The sequence below is a fragment of the Oryctolagus cuniculus genome, chromosome 11, assembly GCF_051225735.1.
Source record: "Oryctolagus cuniculus isolate XC-2025 breed Fujian yellow rabbit chromosome 11, ASM5122573v1, whole genome shotgun sequence".
NCBI classification, from domain to species: domain Eukaryota; kingdom Metazoa; phylum Chordata; class Mammalia; order Lagomorpha; family Leporidae; genus Oryctolagus; species Oryctolagus cuniculus.
The window spans coordinates 116634524-116655393 of record NC_142877.1 but is presented as its reverse complement, the minus strand read 5'-3'; the positions used below and the strand labels follow the sequence as shown (position 1 = coordinate 116655393).

At 49.4% G+C, this 20870-nt stretch overlaps 1 protein-coding gene across 37 annotated transcripts in view; it reads right to left on the bottom strand.

Moving 5' to 3' along the window:
- SGSM3 (small G protein signaling modulator 3) overlaps positions 1-20251 on the bottom strand; it is a 33456-nt gene extending 13205 nt beyond the window's left edge. For 7 of the 37 annotated variants that reach the window (XM_070052969.2, XM_089308987.1, XM_089308976.1 and 4 more), the window contains exon 1: positions 20114-20251. The gene's annotated coding sequence lies outside the window, so the exon portion shown is untranslated. Of the gene's footprint in view, positions 1-4635; positions 4732-20113 lie in introns of all 37 variants that reach the window. The other 30 variants (XM_070052965.2, XM_089308975.1, XM_070052966.2 and 27 more) reach the window with 13 other exon arrangements.
- Positions 20252-20870: the final 619 nt, after the last annotated feature.

Sequence of the window (20870 nt, the reverse complement as noted above, 5' to 3'; positions counted from 1 at the left end):
ATTTTATTCTCAGTGAGCTGAAAGGGAGGCTCTCAGAAGTGTGAACTCAAAAACGACTTGGGTTTTGACAAGTTCTCTCCAGCTGCGCTGTGAACACTACAGGACAGGAAGCAGCGGACCCAAGGGGGCTACTGCGGTGGCCAAGATGAAACAAGATGCTGGCTTTGCTACAGTGAGAACACTGAGAAATGGTGACTCTGAATGCATTTTACAAAGTCTGCAGGCCGGCGCTGCGGTTCACTTGGCTAATCCTCCACCTGCGGCGCCAGCACCCTGGGTTCTAGTCCCAGTTGGGGAGCCGGATTCTGTCCCAGTCGCTCCTCTTCCAGTCCAGCTCTCTGCCGTGGCCTGCGAGGGCACTCGCATGGGAGACCAGAAGGAAGCACCTGGCTCCTGGATTCGGATTCGCACAGCACCAGCCGTAGCGGCCATTTGGGGAGTGAACCAACGGAAGGAAGACCTTTCTCTCTGTCTCTCTCTCACTGCCTAACTCTGCCTGTCAAAAAAAAAAAAAAAAAAAAAAGTCTGCAAGACTCGGTCCTGGCGTGAAACACACAAACACATACACAATCATGAAACAACTACACACATCACATACATGTACGTGTGCAAGCACCCAGGTGCCACTTCTCCCAAGGGCTGCCCAGGAGTCTCCCACAAGTTCCCAGCAGGAGCCGGACGTGATGTGGCTAAGCTAGGCAGGCAGGTTTTTCCACGGGCACCGTGAAAATCTTCCAGATAGCAGCCATCTGAAGTTGGCAGAAGCTGGCCTCCCACTATCACAGGGGCACTGAGAGGCAGAAACTCAAAACGCAGGACTGAAGTGCATGAGAAGGAACCTTGAAAAAAAATGCCCATGCTTACAGGTGCCAGCCCTCTGACCCTGCCTCCCTGCTTACAGGTGCCAGCCCTCTGACCCTGCCTCCAGGGACAGGCAGTTTGCCAGTCTTAACCATTTCCTGCAAGACAAACTGTGTTCCAAAAGAAAGCAAAGAAGGTCAGATGTCACTGTGAGTCAAGGGAACTGGTTTGCCCACGTGAAGTTGAGATGCCTGTCAAACCCCTAAGTGGAGACGTCAACAAGGCAGTTGTACATATTTGAGTATGGAGTTCACAGAAGTCGTAACTGGAAATGTGGGGCCAGCACTGTGCCACAGCAGATAAAGCCGCTTCCTGCAGTGCCAGCATCCCACTTCCGATCCAGCTCTCTGCTATGGCCTGGGAAAGCAGTGGAAGATGGCCCAAGTCCTTGAGCTCCTGCACCTGCATGGGAGATCCGGAAGAAGCTACTAGCAAGCTCCTGGCTCTAGATGGGTGCAGCTCCGGCTGTTGCAGCCAATTGGAGAGTGAACTAGCAGATGAAAGACACCCCCCCCCCACCTCTTCTTCTCTGTATAACCTTTTCAAATAAATCTTAAAAAAAAAAAAAAAAAAAGACTTGGAGATGTGAATCTGCAAGTCATCAACACACAGCAGGACTACGTCACTGCCAAGGAGAGTAGGCGACCGAGGACTAAACCCTGGAATACCCCAACAGTTAGAGCTAGGCAAGAAATAAAATTTGACAAGAGTCCAGTGAAATGGAAGGAAAGAGTATCATGTGGTGCTGTAGAGGTCAAGAGAAGTGTTTCCCAAAGGAGTGTTAGGGGTTGAATGTACTCTCCAAAATTCAGATGTTGCTACTGAGATAGTACGAGGGGTGAGGCTTTTAAGGGATAACTAGGGGACTGGCACTGTGGCATAGTGGGTAAAGCCGCTGCCTGCAGTGCCAGCATCCCATATGGGGGCCGGTTTGCCTCCTGGATGCTCCACTCTGATCCAGCTCTCTGCTATGGCCTGGGAAAGCAGCAGAAGATGGCCCAAGTCCTTGGGCCCTGCACCTGCATGGGAGACCTGGAAGAAGCTTCTGGCTCCTGGCTTCGGATTGGTGCAGCTCCAGCTGTCATGGTCATCTGGGCAGTGAACCAGCAGATGGGAGACCTCTCTCTCTCTCTCTGCCTCTCCTTCTTTACCTGTGTAACTCTTTCAAGTAAATAAATAAATCTTTAAAATAAATAAAATAAAATACTAAAAGGGCAAAAAAAAAAAAAAAAGGAGGGGGTAATTAGGCCAATAGGGTCCTCCTCCCTCACAAGTGGGATGAGGTGCCTTATAACGGGACTTGACAAAGGGAGTTGGTTCTCGTCCATTTCTGCTTCTGCCAGGCGAGGATGCAGCAAGAAGGCATCAGAGAGGCCGGCGCCGTGGCTCACTAGGCTAATCCTCTGCCTGCGGTGCCGGCATCCCACATGGGCGCCGGGTTCTAGTCCCGGTTGCTCCTCTTCCAGTCCAGCTCTCTGCCGTGGCCCGGGAGGGCAATGGAAGCTGGCCCAGGTGCTTGGGTCCCTGCACCCACATGGGAGACCAGGGAGGAGCACCTGGCTCCTAGCTTCAGATCCGCACAGCGCCGATCGTAGCGGCCATTTGGGGGGTGAACCAACGGAAGGAAGACCTTTCTCTCTGTCTCTGTCTCTCCCACTGTCTATAACTCTACCTGTCAAATAAATAACAAAAACATACACACACACACACACACACACACAAAGGCATCACCACTCCAAAGGCCAGTGCCTGGGTCTTGAACTTCCCAGACTCCAGAACTAAGGCAAATTTCTAATTTTTTTTTTTTTTTTTTTTTTAAGAAAGGGAGAAGGAAGGAGGGTGGGATGGGCAGGAGAGAGGGGGAGGGAAGGTGGGAGGAAAGGAAAATCATTATTTTTCTTTTAACGATTTATTTATTTACTTCAAAGTCAGAGATAAACAGAGAAAGAGAAGCAGACAGAGAGAGAGCGTGAGAGAGAGCGAGAGGTCTTCCATCTGCTGGTTCACTCCCCAACTGGCCGCAATGGCTGGAGCTGTGCTGACCCGAAGCCAGGGGTCTCCTCCAGGTCTCCCATGCGGGTGCAGGTGCCCAAGGACCACTTGAGCCATCTTCCACTGATTTCCTAGGCCATAACAGAGAATTGGATCAGAAGTGGAGCAGCCAGGACTCAAACCAGCGCCTACATGGGATGCTGGCATTGCAGGTGGCAGCTTTACCCACTACGCTACAATGATGGGCCCAATAATTTTTTTTTTTCTTCGACTGGCAGAATTAGACAGTGAGAGAGAGAGACAGAGAGAAAGGTCTTCCTTTTTCCGTTGGTTTACCTCCCAAGTGGCTGCTGCAGCCGGTGCATTGCGGCCGGCGCACTGCGCCAATCCGAAGCCAGGAGCCAGGTGCTTCTCCTGGTCTCCCATGCAGGTGCAGGGCCCAAGGACTTGGGCCATCCTCCACTGCCTTCCTGGGCCACAGCAGAGAGCTGGCCTGGAAGAGGAGCGACCAGGGCAGAATCCGGCACCCCAACCCAGACTAGAACCCGGTGTGCCGGCGCTGCAGGCGGAGGTTTAGCCTAGTGAGCCGCGGCGCCGGCCTCTATTCTTTAAAAACCATGGGGCCAGCGTTGTGCCGCAGCAGATAAAGCTGCTGCCTGCAGTACCAGCCTCCCATATGGGCGCTGGTTCGGGTCCCGGCTGCTCCACTTCTGATCCAGCTCTCTGCCATGGCCCGGGAAAGCAGCAGAAGATGGTCCAAGTCCTTGGGCCCCTGAACTTGTGTGGGAAGACCTGGAGGAAGCTCCTGGCTTCGGATTGCTGCGGCTCCAACCGTTGCGGCCAACTGGGGAGTGAACCAGTGGATGGAAGACCTCTCTCTCTCTCTCTGCCTCTCCTCTGTGTAACTCTTTCAAATAAATAAATCAATCTTAAAAAAAAATAAACATCACCCAATCTGTAATATTTTTATGGTATTACAAAACATTCATAAGACAAGGAGGAAGTGATCATCAGTGTCACGTGTTATTCAGAGGTTGAACAACATGAGGACAGAGAATTGGTCCTTGGTTTGGCAAGCTGTGGGCTGTTAGTGATCCTGACAAAAGCTTTTACTCTTTATTTACAAGAGAAGAAGAAACATGAGCGCTCCCATCTGCTGGTGCTCTCCCCTAACGCCTGCAACGGCTATGGCTGTGGTTGGCAGGGACTCAGCCACTTGAGCCATCACCTGCTGCCTCCCAGGGTTCACATTAGCAGGAAGCTGGAATCAGAGGCCAGAGTTGGGACTGAACCTAGGTACCCAGACGTGGCACACAGGCATCTTAACCCATGGTTCGTTACTAGCCCAAACACCTGCCCCAGCAGCTTTTTATTTTAATGGTAAAGGTGGAAGTCCAATAGAAGTAGGTAGAATAAAAGCAATCATCAACGTGAAAATACTGATTCATTTCAACCACTTCAAAAATAATGCACACATGTTGAAGATAATATCAAAAAGGAATATGGTTCAGAAGGAAGAAATATGGAGTTTATTTGCCTTGATTTTTAATGTTATCTTTTCTTGAAAACAGAGAAACATAGAAGAAACATAAAAGAAACATAGAAATACTATGTTTAAAAATAATTACACCACCTAAAAACTTGTACCCAAATGTTCAAAGCAATATTATTTGAGAGTCAAAAGTGGAAACAAGCCAAACATCCACCAATTAGTGAATGGATAGAAAAAATGTAGATCCACACAATGGAATATTATTCAGCTGTAATAAAGGAATAAAGTACTGATACATGCTGTTCAATGCGGCGGCCACTGGAGGGTGAGCCAACGGCAAAAGGAAGACCTTTCTCTCTCTTTGTCTCTCTCACTGTCCATTCTGCCTGTCAAAAAAACAAACAAAAAATTTAAAGTTTTGGGGCCAGTGCTGTGGCACAGTGGGTTAAAGCTCTAGCCTACAACGCCGGCATCCCACATGGGCACCAGTTCATGTCCCAGCTGCTCCTCTTCCAATCCAGCTCTCTGCTATGGTCTGGGAAAGCAGCGGAAGATGGCCCAAGTGCTTGGGCCCCTGCTCCCACGTGGGAGACCCAGAAGAAGCTTCTGGCTCCTGGCTTCGGATCAGCTCAGCTCTGTCTGTTGCAGTCATTTTGGGGAGTGAACCAGTGGAATGGAAGGCCTCTCTCTCTCTGGCTCTATTTCTCTGTAACTCTTCTTTCAAATAAATACAGCAATTCTTAAAAAAAAATTTTTTACGTTTTAGAGTAATAAAACAGTAGAATAAAAATGTACTCTCCTTGGGTTTTTCTGAGGTGCACAAATGAAACAGCAATGCGGCTTCTCTGGGTCGTACCTTTGTCCATCACTCCTCAAACAGCTATCGCCATAGGGATTTGATGTTTACACAAACCAAGGAGAGCAAAATGACAAAAGTGCAAACTATTAGAAACAGCTGATATATAGCTGTAACAAGGATTTCTTTCATTCTCAAGTGTAATGAACACCTCAGTAACAGCGCCACATGAATCTGACATCTTAGCAACCTGCGTGGTCACTGGCTTCTTGAGCTGCTAAAAGGTAGTCTGCCACTTTCCAAGTTACTTTAACAATTCTCCCCGCCTACAGAAATGTAAGAAATCCCTGAAAAAAGAAGACAACACTTTGACACTCAGGTTTCCAAGTTACTATTTTTTGTTTTAAAGACTAATCAAACCCCAGGTGTCTGAATGCAGCTTCCTATTACACTCAAGTGAAATACTCTTTAAGAGCAAAAACTACTGGAAGGATTTTGAAGGAAAAGAGATGTCTACAGGGGCAGGCGCTGTGGTGCAAAGGTTAAAGCCCTAGTCTGCAGCACTGGCATCCCATATGGGCGCTGGTTCGAGTCACTGGTTCTGCTCCACTTCCGATCTAACTCTCTATGGCCTGGGAAAGCAGTGGAAGATGGCCCAAGTCCTTTGGTCCCTGGACCCATGTGGGAGACCTGGAAGAAGCTCCTGGCTCCTGATCAGCTCAGTTCTGGCTGTTGCGGCCGTCTGGGAAGTGAACCAGTGATGGATGGAAGACCTCTTTCTCTCTCTGGCTCTACTTCTCTAACTCTTTGAAATAAATAAAATAAATCTTAAAAAAAAGAAAAAAAGGAAAGAAATAAAAGAGATGTCTACAAACAAGATTAGAAAAGTCCAACAATTTGCAAATAGCCCCTAAGGAGAAAACACTGTTTTCAAGTTCACTTTTACAGAAATGCACCCATGTCGCCTAAGTTTTCTCCCCAGGCCTGGCACTAGGCTTCCAGACCTGAACTGGGTTCAGGTGGGACACGGGGTGTCAGGGCTTAGCTCAGAAGTTTCTCCCCAGCACTTCTGAGCATAGGGAGCAAATGCCCACGGAGCCGGCCAACTTCTCCACTGAACACAGGATGCAAATATAAATGATAATTTATTATTTGAGAGGTGGAGTCGCAGAGACAGAGAAGGACAATGAGATTTTCCAACTAATAGTTCACTCCCCAAATGGCAGCAATGGTTGGAGCTGGGCCAATCTGAAGCCAGAAGCCAGGACGTTTCTTCCGGGTCTCCCACACGGTTGCAGGGGCCAAAGCACCTGGTCATCTTCCAATGCCTTCCCAGGCCATAATCAGAGAGCAGGATCAGAAGAGCAGCTGGACATAAACTGGCACCCATATGGGACGCAGGTGGAGGCTTGGCCTACTAAGCCACAGCGTCGGCCCCAAAATGATAATCTTAACCCATTAAGTCTAAAGTTTTCAATTCTGTGAATCATTCAACAACATAATCTTTATTTCAAAATGACCTTAAATGATGTATCTATTGCTCAATTAAAATCTTTATAGTTGTCCTATACATAGGTAAAGGAACATAATGGGTTATGCAGCAGGATGTATTATTGTAGTGTATTAATGTAAAGTATAGCAGGATGAATTTAAATTACAAGGCAAAATATTTGTAAATCTCTAGATTATAAACACATTATAAACTATTTCCTATTTATCATAGGAAAGGACATTCTAGACGCTTCTGAGTTTTTTAATTACAGTAAAAACATTAATGAAAATCAAAATAAAGATCCTGCCACAAGTTTGACATACCAGTAAATCATTTTCTTCTTGTGTATTCGCTTTTAATTTTTTCCTACAGAGATTGTTTTTTAAACTTTCTCTACCAAACATTATCAATATTTTTCCCAATAATTATGCATTATTTAACTCTGCCACATAATCTTTAATTTACTAATCTAGTCATCTGTTGAAAGAAGCATTAAGTATCAGCAATTATTATTCCAATAAAACCATGCTGTATGGGGCTGGTGCTGTGGACAGGCTAAGCCGCCCCACCTGTGGCGCTGGCATCCCATACGGGTTCCAGTCCTGGCTGCTCCACTTCTGATCCAGCTCCCTGCTAATAGTATGGGAAGGCAGTGGCAGGCGGCCCAAGTGCTTGGGCCCCTGCACCCACATGGGAAACCCGGAAGAAGCTCCTGGCTCCCGACTTGGGATTGGCCCACCTCTGGCACTGCAGCCATTTAAGGAGTGAATTAGTGGATGGAAGATCTCTGCCTCATAAATAAATAAAACTTAAAAAAAAAAAAAAAAAAAAAAAAACTACGCTGTGAGGAGCTCTTCCTTTGAAAATCTTAAAAATGAAATCAACATACCTGTCTTGTTTGGGAGAGGACTTGGATTTTAAAATTTGCTTTTTCTGCTTTATAGGGTCAGTTTCACAAATAGGGGCATTTTTCCAAGTATGAAATTAGGTTAACAACAAATTATTGGCATTAGTTTAATAGGCTGCCATCTGAAGCAATTAACCTAATGACCTCCAAACTTAAAACTCCATATTTATTGGGGCTGGCACTGTGGCATAGTGGGTAAAAAGCTGCTGTATGTGAAACCAGCATCCTATATGGGCAGCAACGAAGAATCTTGGCTGTTCCACTTCTTATCCTGCTCCCTGCTAATGTGTCTGGGAAGGCAGTGGAGGATGGCTCAAGTACTTGGGACTCTGCACCCATGTGGGAGACCCAGAAGAATCTCCTGGCTTCAGCCTGGCTCAGCCCTAGTTGTTGTGGCCATTTGGGGAATGAACTAGCAGATGGAAGACCTCTCTCCCCCTCTCTGTAACTCTGTTAAATAAATAAATATTTAAAAAAAAACTTTCCTATTTATTATAATTATAGAACAATTAGAAAATAGTATTTTAATAAAATTGGCTCCAGAATGATTCCCAGACAGGTTATCTTTGGGAAAATACTTTGATAAGATCCACAGGGGTGGAAGATAATATTAAAAAAAAAAAAGATTGTATTTATTTAAAAGGCAGAATTACAGGCAGAAAGGGAGAGGCAGAGAGAGAGAGGGATCATCCATCCAATAGTTCACTCCCCAAATAACCGCAATGGCCAAGTCAGGAGCCAGGAACTCCGTCCAAGTCTCCCACACGGGAGGCAGTAGCCCAAGCCACCTGGGCCATCTTCTGCTGCCTTCCCAAGCGCATTAGCAGGGAGCTGAGCAGCTGGGACTCAAATTGACACTTGGATTTCATAACGGTGGTTTAGCCCACTGCATCCTGATGCTGGCCCCTGCCACGGTATTTCACAGGTCCTTGTCTTTATAAAATCGTTCCTTCTCCCTTAAAGGATCTCCACTGAGGTTCTCAAGCTGCCATGTTTGTCAGAATCACGTGAAAGCCTAACCCCAGGATTCGATGAGTAGGTCTGAGTGGGACCTGAGAATCTGCCTTTCCTACAAATCCCCATGTGATACGGATGCTGTTGGTCCAGGGAAACACTTTGGGAACCACTGAATTCCAGTGACCATTCTTCTTCCAAGCTGTAGCTCAGATGCAGCCTCCCTGAACGAGGCTTCCCTTCAACTTCCATGCCCCCCACCTCCTTCCCCCGGTGGAATTTCTCTCTGCTCAGGCTCTTGCTATTCCCCATGTCATATGCTATGGTAATCTGTATGTATCTCTCTGCCCTACACCCTGTCCCCAGCCCAATGCCTGACATGTGGCAGCAGTTGCTGTTCAGACTCCGACCAGACAGTCCCCACTGTCTCTTCTCCAGTCCTGTGACGTGACCCTCACGGATCCTCCTCTGCCCTGCACATAACGCCTTCCGCTTACCTGACTTCCGCCAAGCACTGACTCCTCCAAGACGACTTGACACCTGCCCTGCCTCTAGTGTGTGTCATGGTTCCCTGCTCTGTTGTGCTCCCAACCATCCTGTCCGTAACATGTTAACCTTAGTAACTGTTACTGCTCACTGCAAGCTTCCCAAGTGCTAGGAGCTCGAATGAGCAGACCTGAACTAAAACCTTTAGAGGTCCTTTGGCCCAGAAATTCTCACTTCAGCGAAACAGTCCTTATATAAGGTAACTCCCTCCAGCAGCATCAGTGCACTTAGAATATTAGACAGCAGAATGTAGAAAATCTGACTACACGGAGACAGGGAACTAGTTCAGCAAATTACAGTGTATCTAGCAACTGGAATAGTGCACAGCCGTCACAGATAATGGGCCAGCTCTTCGTACAGTGACAGGGAGTGATCTCTAAGATCTGTGAGTACTGCTCAGTGAAAAGCAGCAGCAAAAATGTGAAACGTGCAAAAAAGCAAGAAAACTGTACATAAAATATAAAGGGCTACGTGTGGGGGGAACTAGGTGGTAGGGAGACTTTTAACATTTTCTGGAACCTTTTGAATTCTGAACCATGCTAATACATAACCTATTCAAACAAAGTTAAACATGAAAAGAATTTAAAGACCTTCAGAGAACCATAAAACAAGAGAGATTAGGGTGTGTCTCTATTTAATTCAACATAAAAATAAAATGAATATGAAGAAGTGCAACAAAGTTCAGATTTTTTTCACAGATGATTTGTCAGTGTTTTTTTTTAATTATTATTTTTAAAATTTATTTGAAAGAGCTATAGAGAGAGGTAGAGGTAGAGGTAAAGATGAAGAGGTCTTCCATTTCACTGGTTCACTCCCCAAATGACTGCAACAAAAAGAGCTGAGCTGATCCCAAGCCAGGAGCCAGGAGTTTTTTCCGGGTCTCCCACGCTGGTGCAGGGGTCCAAGGACTTGGGCCATCTTCTACTGCTTTCCCAGGCCATAGCAGAGAGCTGGATCAGAAGAGGAGCAGCCAGGACTCAAACCGGTGTCCATATGGGATGCCGGCACTGCAGGCTGTGGCTTTAACCCACAGCGCCACAGCACTGACTCCTGTCAATGTTTCTATGAAATGATCAATGTAAGGTTATATTTTCGCTTTTTATTTCTTTTTATTTTTAAAGGTTTTATTTATTTATTTGAAAGGCAGAGTTAGAGAGAGGCAGAGACGGGAGAGAAAGAGAGAAGTCTATCCGCTGGTTCACCCTACAGATGGCCACTAAGCCAGAGCTGCGCCAATCCAAAGGCAGGAGCCAGGAGTTTCTTCCATGTTTCTCCCACATGGGTGCAGGAGCCCAAGGACTTGGGCCATCTTCTACTGCTTTCCCAGGCCATAGCAGAGAGCTGGATGGGGAGTGGAGCAGTCAGGACTCGAACTGTGCCCCTATGAGATGCCAACACTGCAGGCAGAGGCTTTACCTGCTACGCCACAGTGCCAGCCCCTTCTCTTATTTCATGCCTGTTTGTTTTTCCTTTTTTTTTTTTTTTCATTTCTTTTTATTTACAGGTAGAGTTATAGACAGTGAGAGAGAGAGAGAGAGACGGAGTCAGAGAGAAAGGTCTTCCTTCCATTGGTTCACTCCCCTAATGGCTGTTACAGCTGACGCTGCGCCAATCTGAAGCCAGAAGCCAGGTGCTTCCTCCTGGTCTCCCATGCGGGTGCAGGGCCCAAGCACCTGGGCCATTCTCCACTGCACTCCCGGGCCACAGCAGAGAGCTGGACTGGAAGAGGAGCAACCGGGACTAGAACCCGGCGCCCACGTGGGATGCCAGCACCGCAGGCAGAGGGCCAACCAAGTGAGCCGTGGCGCCGGCCCCCTGCCTGTTCTTAAGAAGCATTCCCGCTCTGTCCTTGACTCTTCTCTAGTTCTGCAGAGGTTCCCGTTCACGCACAGCTCCACTAACACCCATGGGCAGACAGTCCCAACTTATGAGGCCAAGACACAGCTCTCCAAATCTCACAGCAGCACATCCTTCCAACCCGCCATGCCTCCCAATGAACTCATCACCATCCTCACAAACATGGGCTTCCAGTACAACCTACACCCAGGGCCTGGGTGGGTTTAATGCACATACCGTCTTTCCACCCTCACCTGCCAGCCACCAGGCATTCTCTGATGCTTTCTGAAACCTTTTTTCTCTTGCAATCTGTTGCTACCTCCAGCTGGGGCTGTCATCATTTCTCAACAGCATGATTGTCACATCTTTCAACCGGGACCTCTGCCTCCGGACATGCTCTCTCCCCCATTTACTCTCACCCTGCAGCCGCAGAAATCCTAGAGCAAGCGATCATTTCCTTCCCCTTCTGAGAAACCTTTTCCTTCTTTTTGTCTTTAGGGAAAAGCCCACGTCTGTTAACTTGGCTAAGACCCTGCACGACCAGTGGCCCCTGCTAGTCCTGCAGCCTCACTGCTGAACACCTTTCACAGGCTTTAGATTCCAGACACTTTAGACTCCTTCTGATCCTGGAAGCACCTTGCTTTGCTCAGAGAGCACTGCGAAATGAATTACTCAGCACGACGTAAAGAAACCTCGAAACTTGGACCCTACTAAACTCCACGACAAGGCAAGCTAGTGGCACTGAATTTCTAAACTGCCCCCTCAAAACATGCTTATTATTCCCATCACCCTTTACCTGGCTCAGCACCAAGGCATCGGAGGGGAAGACCAGCTGTGTCGTGCAAACTTCAGCTGCCCCCTCCCAGACTGACATGAGTATGTAACTCCAGTAACCCCTCTCCGCGCTGAGCTCCACTTCTGCTCCTACCAGAGCTGCAGCCGGGCTGCTTTCCCTTCCCTGAGTCAATATTTTATTTGTGACCACAGATAGTGTTCCTGTAGGCAAGACTCAGGCGTGCCTGTCTCAGGCAGAACACGGACCAGGGCAACAGGAGCCCCGCCTGGAGTCCAGCAGGCCAGGGACGGGTCTGCCTTTCCTGCAGGCCGCCATCACGCCACCGCCTGCCGGCCTTCACGGGAGATAGTTATCATTCAAGGATCTCTGGCTGCCTGAGTCCCTCCCGGGTTCATTCTCTAATACTTGCAGCTTGGCAGCTTCCAGAGGTGATAAAGGAGGCAAACACAGGGACTGGTGTCCACGGCACAGTGGTTACGCTGCCGCTTGTGCCCGTATTACAGTGTTGGCTCAAGTCCTGGCTGCTACACTGGCCATCCAGCTCCCCCCTAATGCTCTTGGGAAGGCAGTAAAAGATGGCCCAAGTCTCCCCAATTGGAAGACGTGGATGGAATTCCTGGCTCCTGGCTTCAGCCGGACCCAGCTCTGGCTTTTGTGGCCATCTGTGGAGTGAGCCAGCAGATGGAAGATCTCCCTCTCCCATGCTCCCACTTCCCTCTGTGTTTCAAGGAAAGAAAGAAGGCAAAAGCACAGTAACTGCCCAAACCGTTTGTCATTTCCTCGGGGGGGAAGGGGGGATCAGCCCCCTTGGGAATGAAAATGAAACAAATACAGATTAGCTAATTGCAACTCACCACTTGGGTAGTTAGAAAAATTAGCAGAGAGGTTTTGAGGAAAACAGATCCCTGAGAACTGGCAAAAAAAAAAAAAAAAAAAAAAAAGCCACTGAGCAACTTATATTTGAAGTTTTATAGTAATACAGGAACTTAGGGCCTTAGAGGGAGCAGATAATAAACATTTGGGGCCAGCACTGTGGCATAGCGGGTAAAGCCGCTGCCTGCAGTGCCTGCATCCCATATGGGTGCCAGTTCAAGTCCTGACTACACCACTTCTGATCCAGCTCTCTGCTGTGGCCTGGGAAAGCAGTAGAAGATGGCCCAAGTCCTTGCGCCCCTGCACCCACATGGGAGACCTGGAGGAAGCTCCTGGCTTCAGATCCGCGCAGCTCCAGCTGTTGCAGTCATCTGGGGAGTGAACCAGGAGATGGAAGACCTCTCTCTCTCTCTGCCTCTTCTCTGTGTAACTCTGACTTTCAAATAAATAAATAAATAAATCTTAAAAAAAAAAATCTTTAAAATATATTTAATTAACAGAGTTCCTCTTTCTCGTATAATTAAATCACAGAGGAGCCAGAAGCCAGGAAATCCATCCGAGTCTCCCATGTAGGTGGCAGGGGTCCAAGTACTTGGGCCATCTTCCGCTGTGTTCCCAGGCAAATTAGCAGGTAGCTGGATCAGAAGTGGAGCGGCCAGGACTTGAACTGGCATTCACATGGGATGCCGCACTGCAGGTGGCAGCATAACCTGTTGTGCCACAATGGCAGCCCCTGTACCTCTTCCTTGAGAGACACGGCCTCATGTAAGGTTAACAAAGTTAGGGAAGTCACAGCTGCAAGTCACAAAAACTGGCTTTGGGGAACTAAAATCACAGAAACCAAGAATGTACTGCAGGGTTATCAGATGGGGAAAACTACAAGAAACCTGAAAAAGCAGATCTACGAAAAAAAAAAAAAAAACTGAGTAGTTCCATTAGGAATTAACCCATGATCATGATGAAGGCGCTGCAACTGTTTGTCACACTTGTCACAGGTCAGCCAACCTGAGAGTCAAGTTAAAGGGGAAACGCAGTATCCACCTAACATCTGCTACCTGACAGGGATGGACTAATTCCCAAAGTAAAACTAAACTGCCATTCCCAGAAGAATCCAGTCTGGATGCTGGGCAGGACAACACAACTTAGACGCACTAAACTCTCTCAAAACGTGATGCCTCAAATTCAACATAACCTAGACACGGTGGAGAGCAAAGCCGAAGCACTGCACACACTTGCTGTGTGGCCAAAGTTGTGCCTGTTTCCTATCCGTAAGCTGGTGATGGTCACAACACTTGGTTGTTCCTGCAACAATCAAATAAGAAAATGTGGGCAAATATTTTATGAGCTTGTGTAGGTAAAACACTTATGAATGCTTGTCAGTCTTTGACATACATTTATTTCCTCTTCAACACAAGCCTGTGAAGCAGGAGTTTATCAGTACAACCTCTGAAGTCAGACTACATGACTCCTGCAACAACTCATGTGACCCTGAGCCAGGTTACCCAGCATCAGCAGTAAATGGGCATTATACCAACACAGTGTTGTTGTGAGGATTAAGTGAATTAATACAAGTAAAACCTTAAGAACTGTGCCTGGCATATATAGTCAACATCCAATAAAATTAGCCACTATTGTAAGTAGCTGCAGTAATTATGCCACTTTTCCAAGTGAGGAAAACGAGTCATTAGGAGTTACACAGCACAGCTTGTCTGGAAAACAATAAAAAAATAAAAAACAATTAAAAAAAGCAGCCTCCTTAAAAAATTAAAAATAGCAGCAGGAGTCTGACCCGGTGGTTGCAATGCCCACTTTCCACATCATGGTGCCTAAGTGCAATTCCTGGCTTTGGCTCCTGATTCCAAACTTCTGGCCTCGGAGGCAGCAGGCGATGGCTCAAGTGATGGGAATTTTTTTTTCAGTTTTTTTTTTTTTTTTTTTTTAATTATTATTTATTTGAGAGGTAGAGCTACAGACATAGACAGGGAGACAGGGAGAGAGAGGGGGCGGGGGTCTTCCATTCACTGGTTCACTCCTCAAATGGCTGCAATGGCTGGAACAGGGCCAATCAGAAGCCAGGAGCCAGGAGCTTCTTCCAGGTCTCCCATGCCGGTACAGGAGCCCAAGGACTTGGGCCATCTTCCACTGCCTTCCCAGGCCATAGCAGAGTGCTGGATCAGAAGAGGAGCAGCTAGGCTTAGAACCAGCATCCAAATGGGATGTTGGCGCCACAGGCCAACTTAGCCTACTATGCCACAACACCAACCTCGTGATGGTGATGAAATTTTTAAAAGATTTTACTTACTTATTTGAAAGGTGGGGGGCAGAGGGAAGGAGAGCTCTTCCATCAGCTGGTTCACACCCCAAACGGGTGCAGCTGCAGGGGCTGGGGTTCCAGGCTGAAACCAGGGGCCTGGAGCTCCATGTGGATCTCCCACATGGGAGGCAGGAACCAAGTGCGAGAGCCATCTTCCACTGCATTGCACTTTAGCAGGAAGCTGTACTGGAAGCATGGAGCGGCTGGGACTGGAACTGGCACTCCAATATGGGAAGTGGGCATCCCAAGTGCTGGCTAACCCCTGCACCACAATGCCCACTCCATAAATAAACCTTGAAAAAACAGAACTACCATACGCACTAGCAGTCCCACTACCAGGTACATATACAACAGAAATGAAATCAGGATATGGAAGAGACATCTAAAATCCCATGTTTACTACAGCACCATTACATTAGGTAAGAAATGGAAACAAAGTACATATCTATTAACTGAAGAATGCAGAGTGTGCTGTCTATACACAATGGGATACTATGCAGCCATAAAAGGAAGAATCCTGTCATCCGCTCTGACACGGAGGACCTGGAGGTCATTATGTTAGGGGAAAACAGTTAGGCACAGAGAGAAAAGTACTGCACGAGCTCACCCTCATGTGGAATCTAAGAAAGTGGACCACAGAGGCTGGGAGTAAAACAGCGGTTACTAGGGGTGTGGAGAGAGGAGGGGAGAGAGGGATGCGGGAGGATGATCCACAGGTCTAGTCAGAGCTGAGGAGAAACAGGTCCTGGAATCCAGCTGCAAGTGCCTGACTACAGATCACGGTGACCGCAGAGCGAGATTTCCGCCAGTGAAGAGATTGTCCTCCTGGAACACGGTGTGACTGACTGCAGGGACTGATTAAGGATGGTGTTACGACCCACTAACAAGAACACTGAGCCCCGTGGGATGCTGGCTTCACGAGGACGCACAGCCACTTTCCCAGAGATGCTTATCTGTCTTGCTAAACACGTTTTAGAGAAACCTTAGAGTTACAGGGATACGTGCGTGTGCTGTACAAGAGGCTGCTGACATCCTCTCAATAAAGGAACCACGCTGGGCTGGCCAGACGGCACTTTCCGGAAGTCGAGCTCCCGCGTCCTGTCTCTCCTTTTGCTTGCACACCCCAACAGATGACATACTGTGTCTTTCAAAAAAGCTACAAGAAATTATTTTGAATGTTTTCACCACAAAGAAATGTTTGACAGGCTGTTTACTCTGATTTGATTATACAAGGTATACACGTATGGAAACATCGCATGGTGCTCCATAAATATGTACAATTCTGTCAATAAAAAGAAGGGCTGGCGGTGTGGCCGCGTGGGTTATGCTGCTGCTGTGACCCTGGCATCCCATTCAGAGTGTGGGCTCAGGTCCCCTGCTTTTGACCAGCTCCCCGCTGATGCACCTGGGAAGGCGGTGGAAGGCAGCCCAAGTGCTTGGGCCCCTGCACCCGTGTGGGAGTGCTGGATGGAGTTCCAGGCTCTGGTTTTGGCCTGGTCCCGCTCTTGTCAACTGGGAAGAGAAACAGCAGATGGAAAACCTCCCTCCCTCTCATAGCACCTTCAAATAAATTAATATTAAAAAAGGATTTTAAAACATACATACTATGTTAAATACTTTATGTGAAAAGTAAATCATACTCAATAAAAATAAAAAATATGAACTTTCTTAAGTTATCAAGGTTTAAAGTGGTAGAGTCAGAACTTGACCTTCACTGTTGTTACTCCTAACTGCTAAACTGTCTCCAAAAGGTAATAATTAAAAAAAAAAAAAGGTGGTATTTGGACTTTAACCCTATCCTCAAGTCACACAAATTAAGAATATTTACAAAGGAAATTCAAACAAGAGAAGAGGGAAATGACTTTCGCTTCCTGTCTTTAGAATGCTGGCTATCCGGCCAGCGCCATGGCTCACTTGGCTGATCTCCGCCTGCGGCGTCAGCACCCCGGGTTCTAGTCCCGGTCAGGGCGCTGGATTCTGTCCCGGTTGCTCCTCTTCCAGTCCAGCTCTCTGCTGTGGCCCGGGAAGGCAGTGGAGGATGGCCCAAGTGCTTGGGCCCTGCACCCCATGGGAGACCAGGAGAAGCACCTGGCTCCTGGCTTTGGATCGGTGCAGTGCGCCAGCCATGGCAGCCATTTGGGGGGTGAACCAATGGAAGGAAGACCTTTCTCTCTGTCTCTCTCTCTCTGTCTAACTCTGCCTGTCACCAAAAGAAAAAAAAAAAGAATGTTGGCTATCCAGCTACTTAGAAAAAGCTAAGAATAAGGGACGGAGCTGTGGTGTGGCAGGTTAAGCTACCGCCTGCAGCGCCGGCATCCCATATGGACACCAGTTCGAGTCCTGGCTGCTCCGCTTCTGATCCAGTTCCCTGCTAACAGGTAGGAGATCCTTGTTCCTAGCTTTGGCCTGGCCCAGCTCTCGCCACTGTGGCTATTTGGAGAGTGAACCAGCAGGTGAAAGATCTCTCTGCCTTTCAACTAACTAAATAAATCTTCAGTCACGGCACTTTGGTCGGAAAAGAATATCAAAACCAAACCCTCTTGGCTCTAACTGAAAATCACGCCATTTTTAAGAATAAGTCATTTCATAACTGAATTGGTCTTCTCAATCTCATTTCTGATGTTACTCTTATTGAAACATTGAATGATCTGATTCCAAAAAAGTTAACCTCCCAAAACAGTTCACATAATTAGCACAAAGAAAAACACAAATACAAAATATACACAATACTTAGGAAAACATCTACAAAAGCAAGAACAGGCAGTTAACTGGAAGAGAGGCATAATGTTAAGACACAATTAATAGTTAACTATGCCTAGTAGAAAGACATGAATGTCCTCATTCATGGTGTCTATAAAATAATGAGCCTAAATTTTTTATGGACTATTATTTTGTAAAGTTTATTTCATTTATCTGAAGCAGAATTACAGAGGATGAGAGAGAGAGATCTTCCTGGTCCACCCCTTAAATGGCCACAACTGCCAGGGCTGAGCCAGGCGGGAGCCAGGAGCCTCTCTGGGTCTCCCACGGGGGTGGCAGGGGCTGCTGCTTTGCCTGACACGCCAGCAGGGAGCTGGACGGGAGGCAGCGCAGAGGGGACTCCAGAGCGGTGCAGGGGGTGGCTCAACCTGCTGTAAGCACACACACAGCCACGTAAGCCTAACACCGCTGTCTAGCACAACGGAAGGCTTCTTTCTGTCCCAGCCAGTGTCGCCTTCTCAAGGAAAGGCTCCTCCCTCAGCCTGCCCCGTCCTGTCATCAGCTAACGTAGCGTCATGCACTCACTTCCTTCTCCTCCTGAGCCCCTGAAAGCCTCTGAGCCAACAATCACATCTCAGCCACCTTTTTTAAGCTCAGAAGTTGGTACACAAACAAAAATACAGTAGGTATTTAATAAGTGGCTGAGTGGAGTTCATGAAAGCAATTTCAACAGCGCTGAGGGTAGATCCCAGACTGCAATGAACTAAGGTAAATGGAAGACAAAGGCATAATCTGTTTTTTAAGGAAAACCTAGAGAGGAGGAGGAGAAATGGCAGTCATCTGAAGGGGAAGTGTACCAGCCAGTGTTCCGTTTACACACGTGTAAACTGCGGACGACGATGCCCAGCTCCCTGACGACCACAGTGCCCGGTAGGTGGAATGAACCCAGGGCCGGTGTCACTGCTCACTACCTGCAAGAACCTGGACAGGTGTCCTGACTCCTCCCACACACCTGTGCCCCAGGGCAGCTCCGTCGGAGTGTGCGTGCAGTGTGTGATGCACACACGCAGGATCCTGGTTTCTTCCCCGCGTGCCACCCTTCGCGGCAGTCCCTCTGCCTCGCGCCAGGATGCACACGCTCAGGATGGCCGCGAGCGAAACGCCCCAGGTCAGCACCTGAGTAACAGACCATCTAGAGAAGGAGCCCTGACACTGGTGTGAAATCATCAAGGCTCCGGGCTCCTGCCAGAACCTCCCAGAGAACTACAGGGAAAAACTGAAAACACAAACAGATGTTTTAAAAGCTTCCAAGTGGCGACACATTCTGGCCCCAGGAAGGTGGCCATGTGAGAAATCAATCCCCTGAGTTCTTTCCCCACATTTCACCCTGATCTTGGGGTCTTTCCCCTCCCTCCATGTGAGAAGTCATAATCCCTGAGTTCTTTCCCATTTCACCCTGATCTTGGGGTCTTTCCCCTCCCTCCATGTGAGAAGTCATAATCCCTGCGTTCTTCCCCCACATTTCACCCTGATCTTGGGGTCTTTCCCCTCCCTACCACCCTGGCAAGTTCCCGAGACCACAGCTGGCGCGTGCTTCATGCTGGAAGGAGTTTCCGTTGCTACCCTTTCTAGCTAGCGTCTGGTCACGGTCAGGCTCAGCGACCATCCATTTCTACAGGGCAGAGCCTCCCTCTCCTCTCCGTCACACACCCCTACGCCTGCAAAGGGCAGGCCCGGACCAAGCCCAGGGAGCTGATGAAAAAGCGCCACGCGCGGCAGCCACGCACCCACCTTCGCGTGGGGCCGACGCGATCAACCGCGGAGAGCGGAAATGAGCGTGGACAGACGTGACTACACGCTGCAGCCACGGACGACGCGGAAAAGCCGCGGGAAGAGTTCGTGCCCGCAAACTCAATCCCGCCCTCCCACAGCTCCCGGCCAGCAAGCCCCAGATTCGGTTTCCGTGAGTCACAGTTTGACCAGGAACTTGTAACAAGAAAGAACAAGAACGGAGGATAAAAAATATTCCAGAACATCTCCAAATATCGCCAAAAAATAAAATAAAATAAAATAAAATAAAATAAAATAAAAGCATCGACCAGCCTGCGACCCCACGCGTTCGCGGCGGCCGGAGGCCCCGCCAGTCCCCGTCGCTGAGGCTGGAAACACCCCCCACCCCCCCAGGCTAAAGGCCGCGCGGACCCGCAGAAGGACCCCAGCCCGACCCGCCCGGGTGCTCCGGCCGGCGGACGCCTCGGTTTCCCCGACGGGGAGGGAGACACCCATTCGTCCGCCCCGAGCTGAGTCCGGGGAACGCTCCGCGGCCCTCCGTGTGCCCGAGGCAGCCACGTTTAGGGGAAAAAGGAAAAAAAAAGGTCCCCGCAGCCGGGGGCAGCCCCAGAAACACGGCCGCCAGCTGCCGGGGCGCGTGGGCTGCGGCCCCGCCTCGGCCGCTCCGGGCCGGACCCCGCAGGCCCGCCCGCCCAGGCTGCCGCGCGCCGCACCGGGCGGGGACGTGCGGCGCCGGTCCCCGCCTCGGCCGCCCCGCACTCACCTGCCCCGCTGCCACCTCAGCGCCCACCCCGCCGTGTCCTCGCGGCTCCTCGGCTCGCTCCGTCAGCGCGCAGGGGCGCCTCTGCGCACGCGCGCGCGGGCGGCGCGGGGCATGCTGGGGGCTGTAGGCGCCCTGGCGCGGGCGGCCGGCGGCCGGCGGCCGGCGGTCAGCGGTCAGCGGCAGCGCCGCAGCCGCCGGGCTTACAGCAGGAGGAGGCGGACCGGGAGTCGGGGAGAGGCCCGCCGCGGTCCCTGGGTGCTGAGTCCCTAGACATTCAGGGTCCTCACTTGCGGGAGCCGGCGTGAAGACGCAAGGTGAAGTCCGGCCAGGCACTGCCCTCCCCGGGGCGTGTATGGCGCGGTGACCTCGCTGCCCTCGGGCAGCCCACCGGGTCTCTCACAACGCCCATTTGCTGGGTGAATCTTATCCGTCGCACTTTTAAAAAGGCAGAGTTGCGGGAGGACAGAGGTCTTGCCTCCGCTGGTCCACTCCCCAGATGGCTGCAGCGCCCGGGGCTGGGCCAGGTGGAAGCCAGCAGCTTCATCTGGGTCTCCCACGGGGCTGGCAGGCGCCCAGAGCCCTGGGCCGTCCTCCACTGCTCTCCCAGGCACGTTAGCAGGGAGCTGGGTTGGAAGTAGGGCAGCTGGGACTGCAACCAGCGCCCGCCCCCGTTCCTTGCACTTCATAGAGGACCTGGCTAAACCGAGAGCTAAACCGAGTGCCAGAGCGGAGACTCGAACCCATTTCTCAAGTCAAG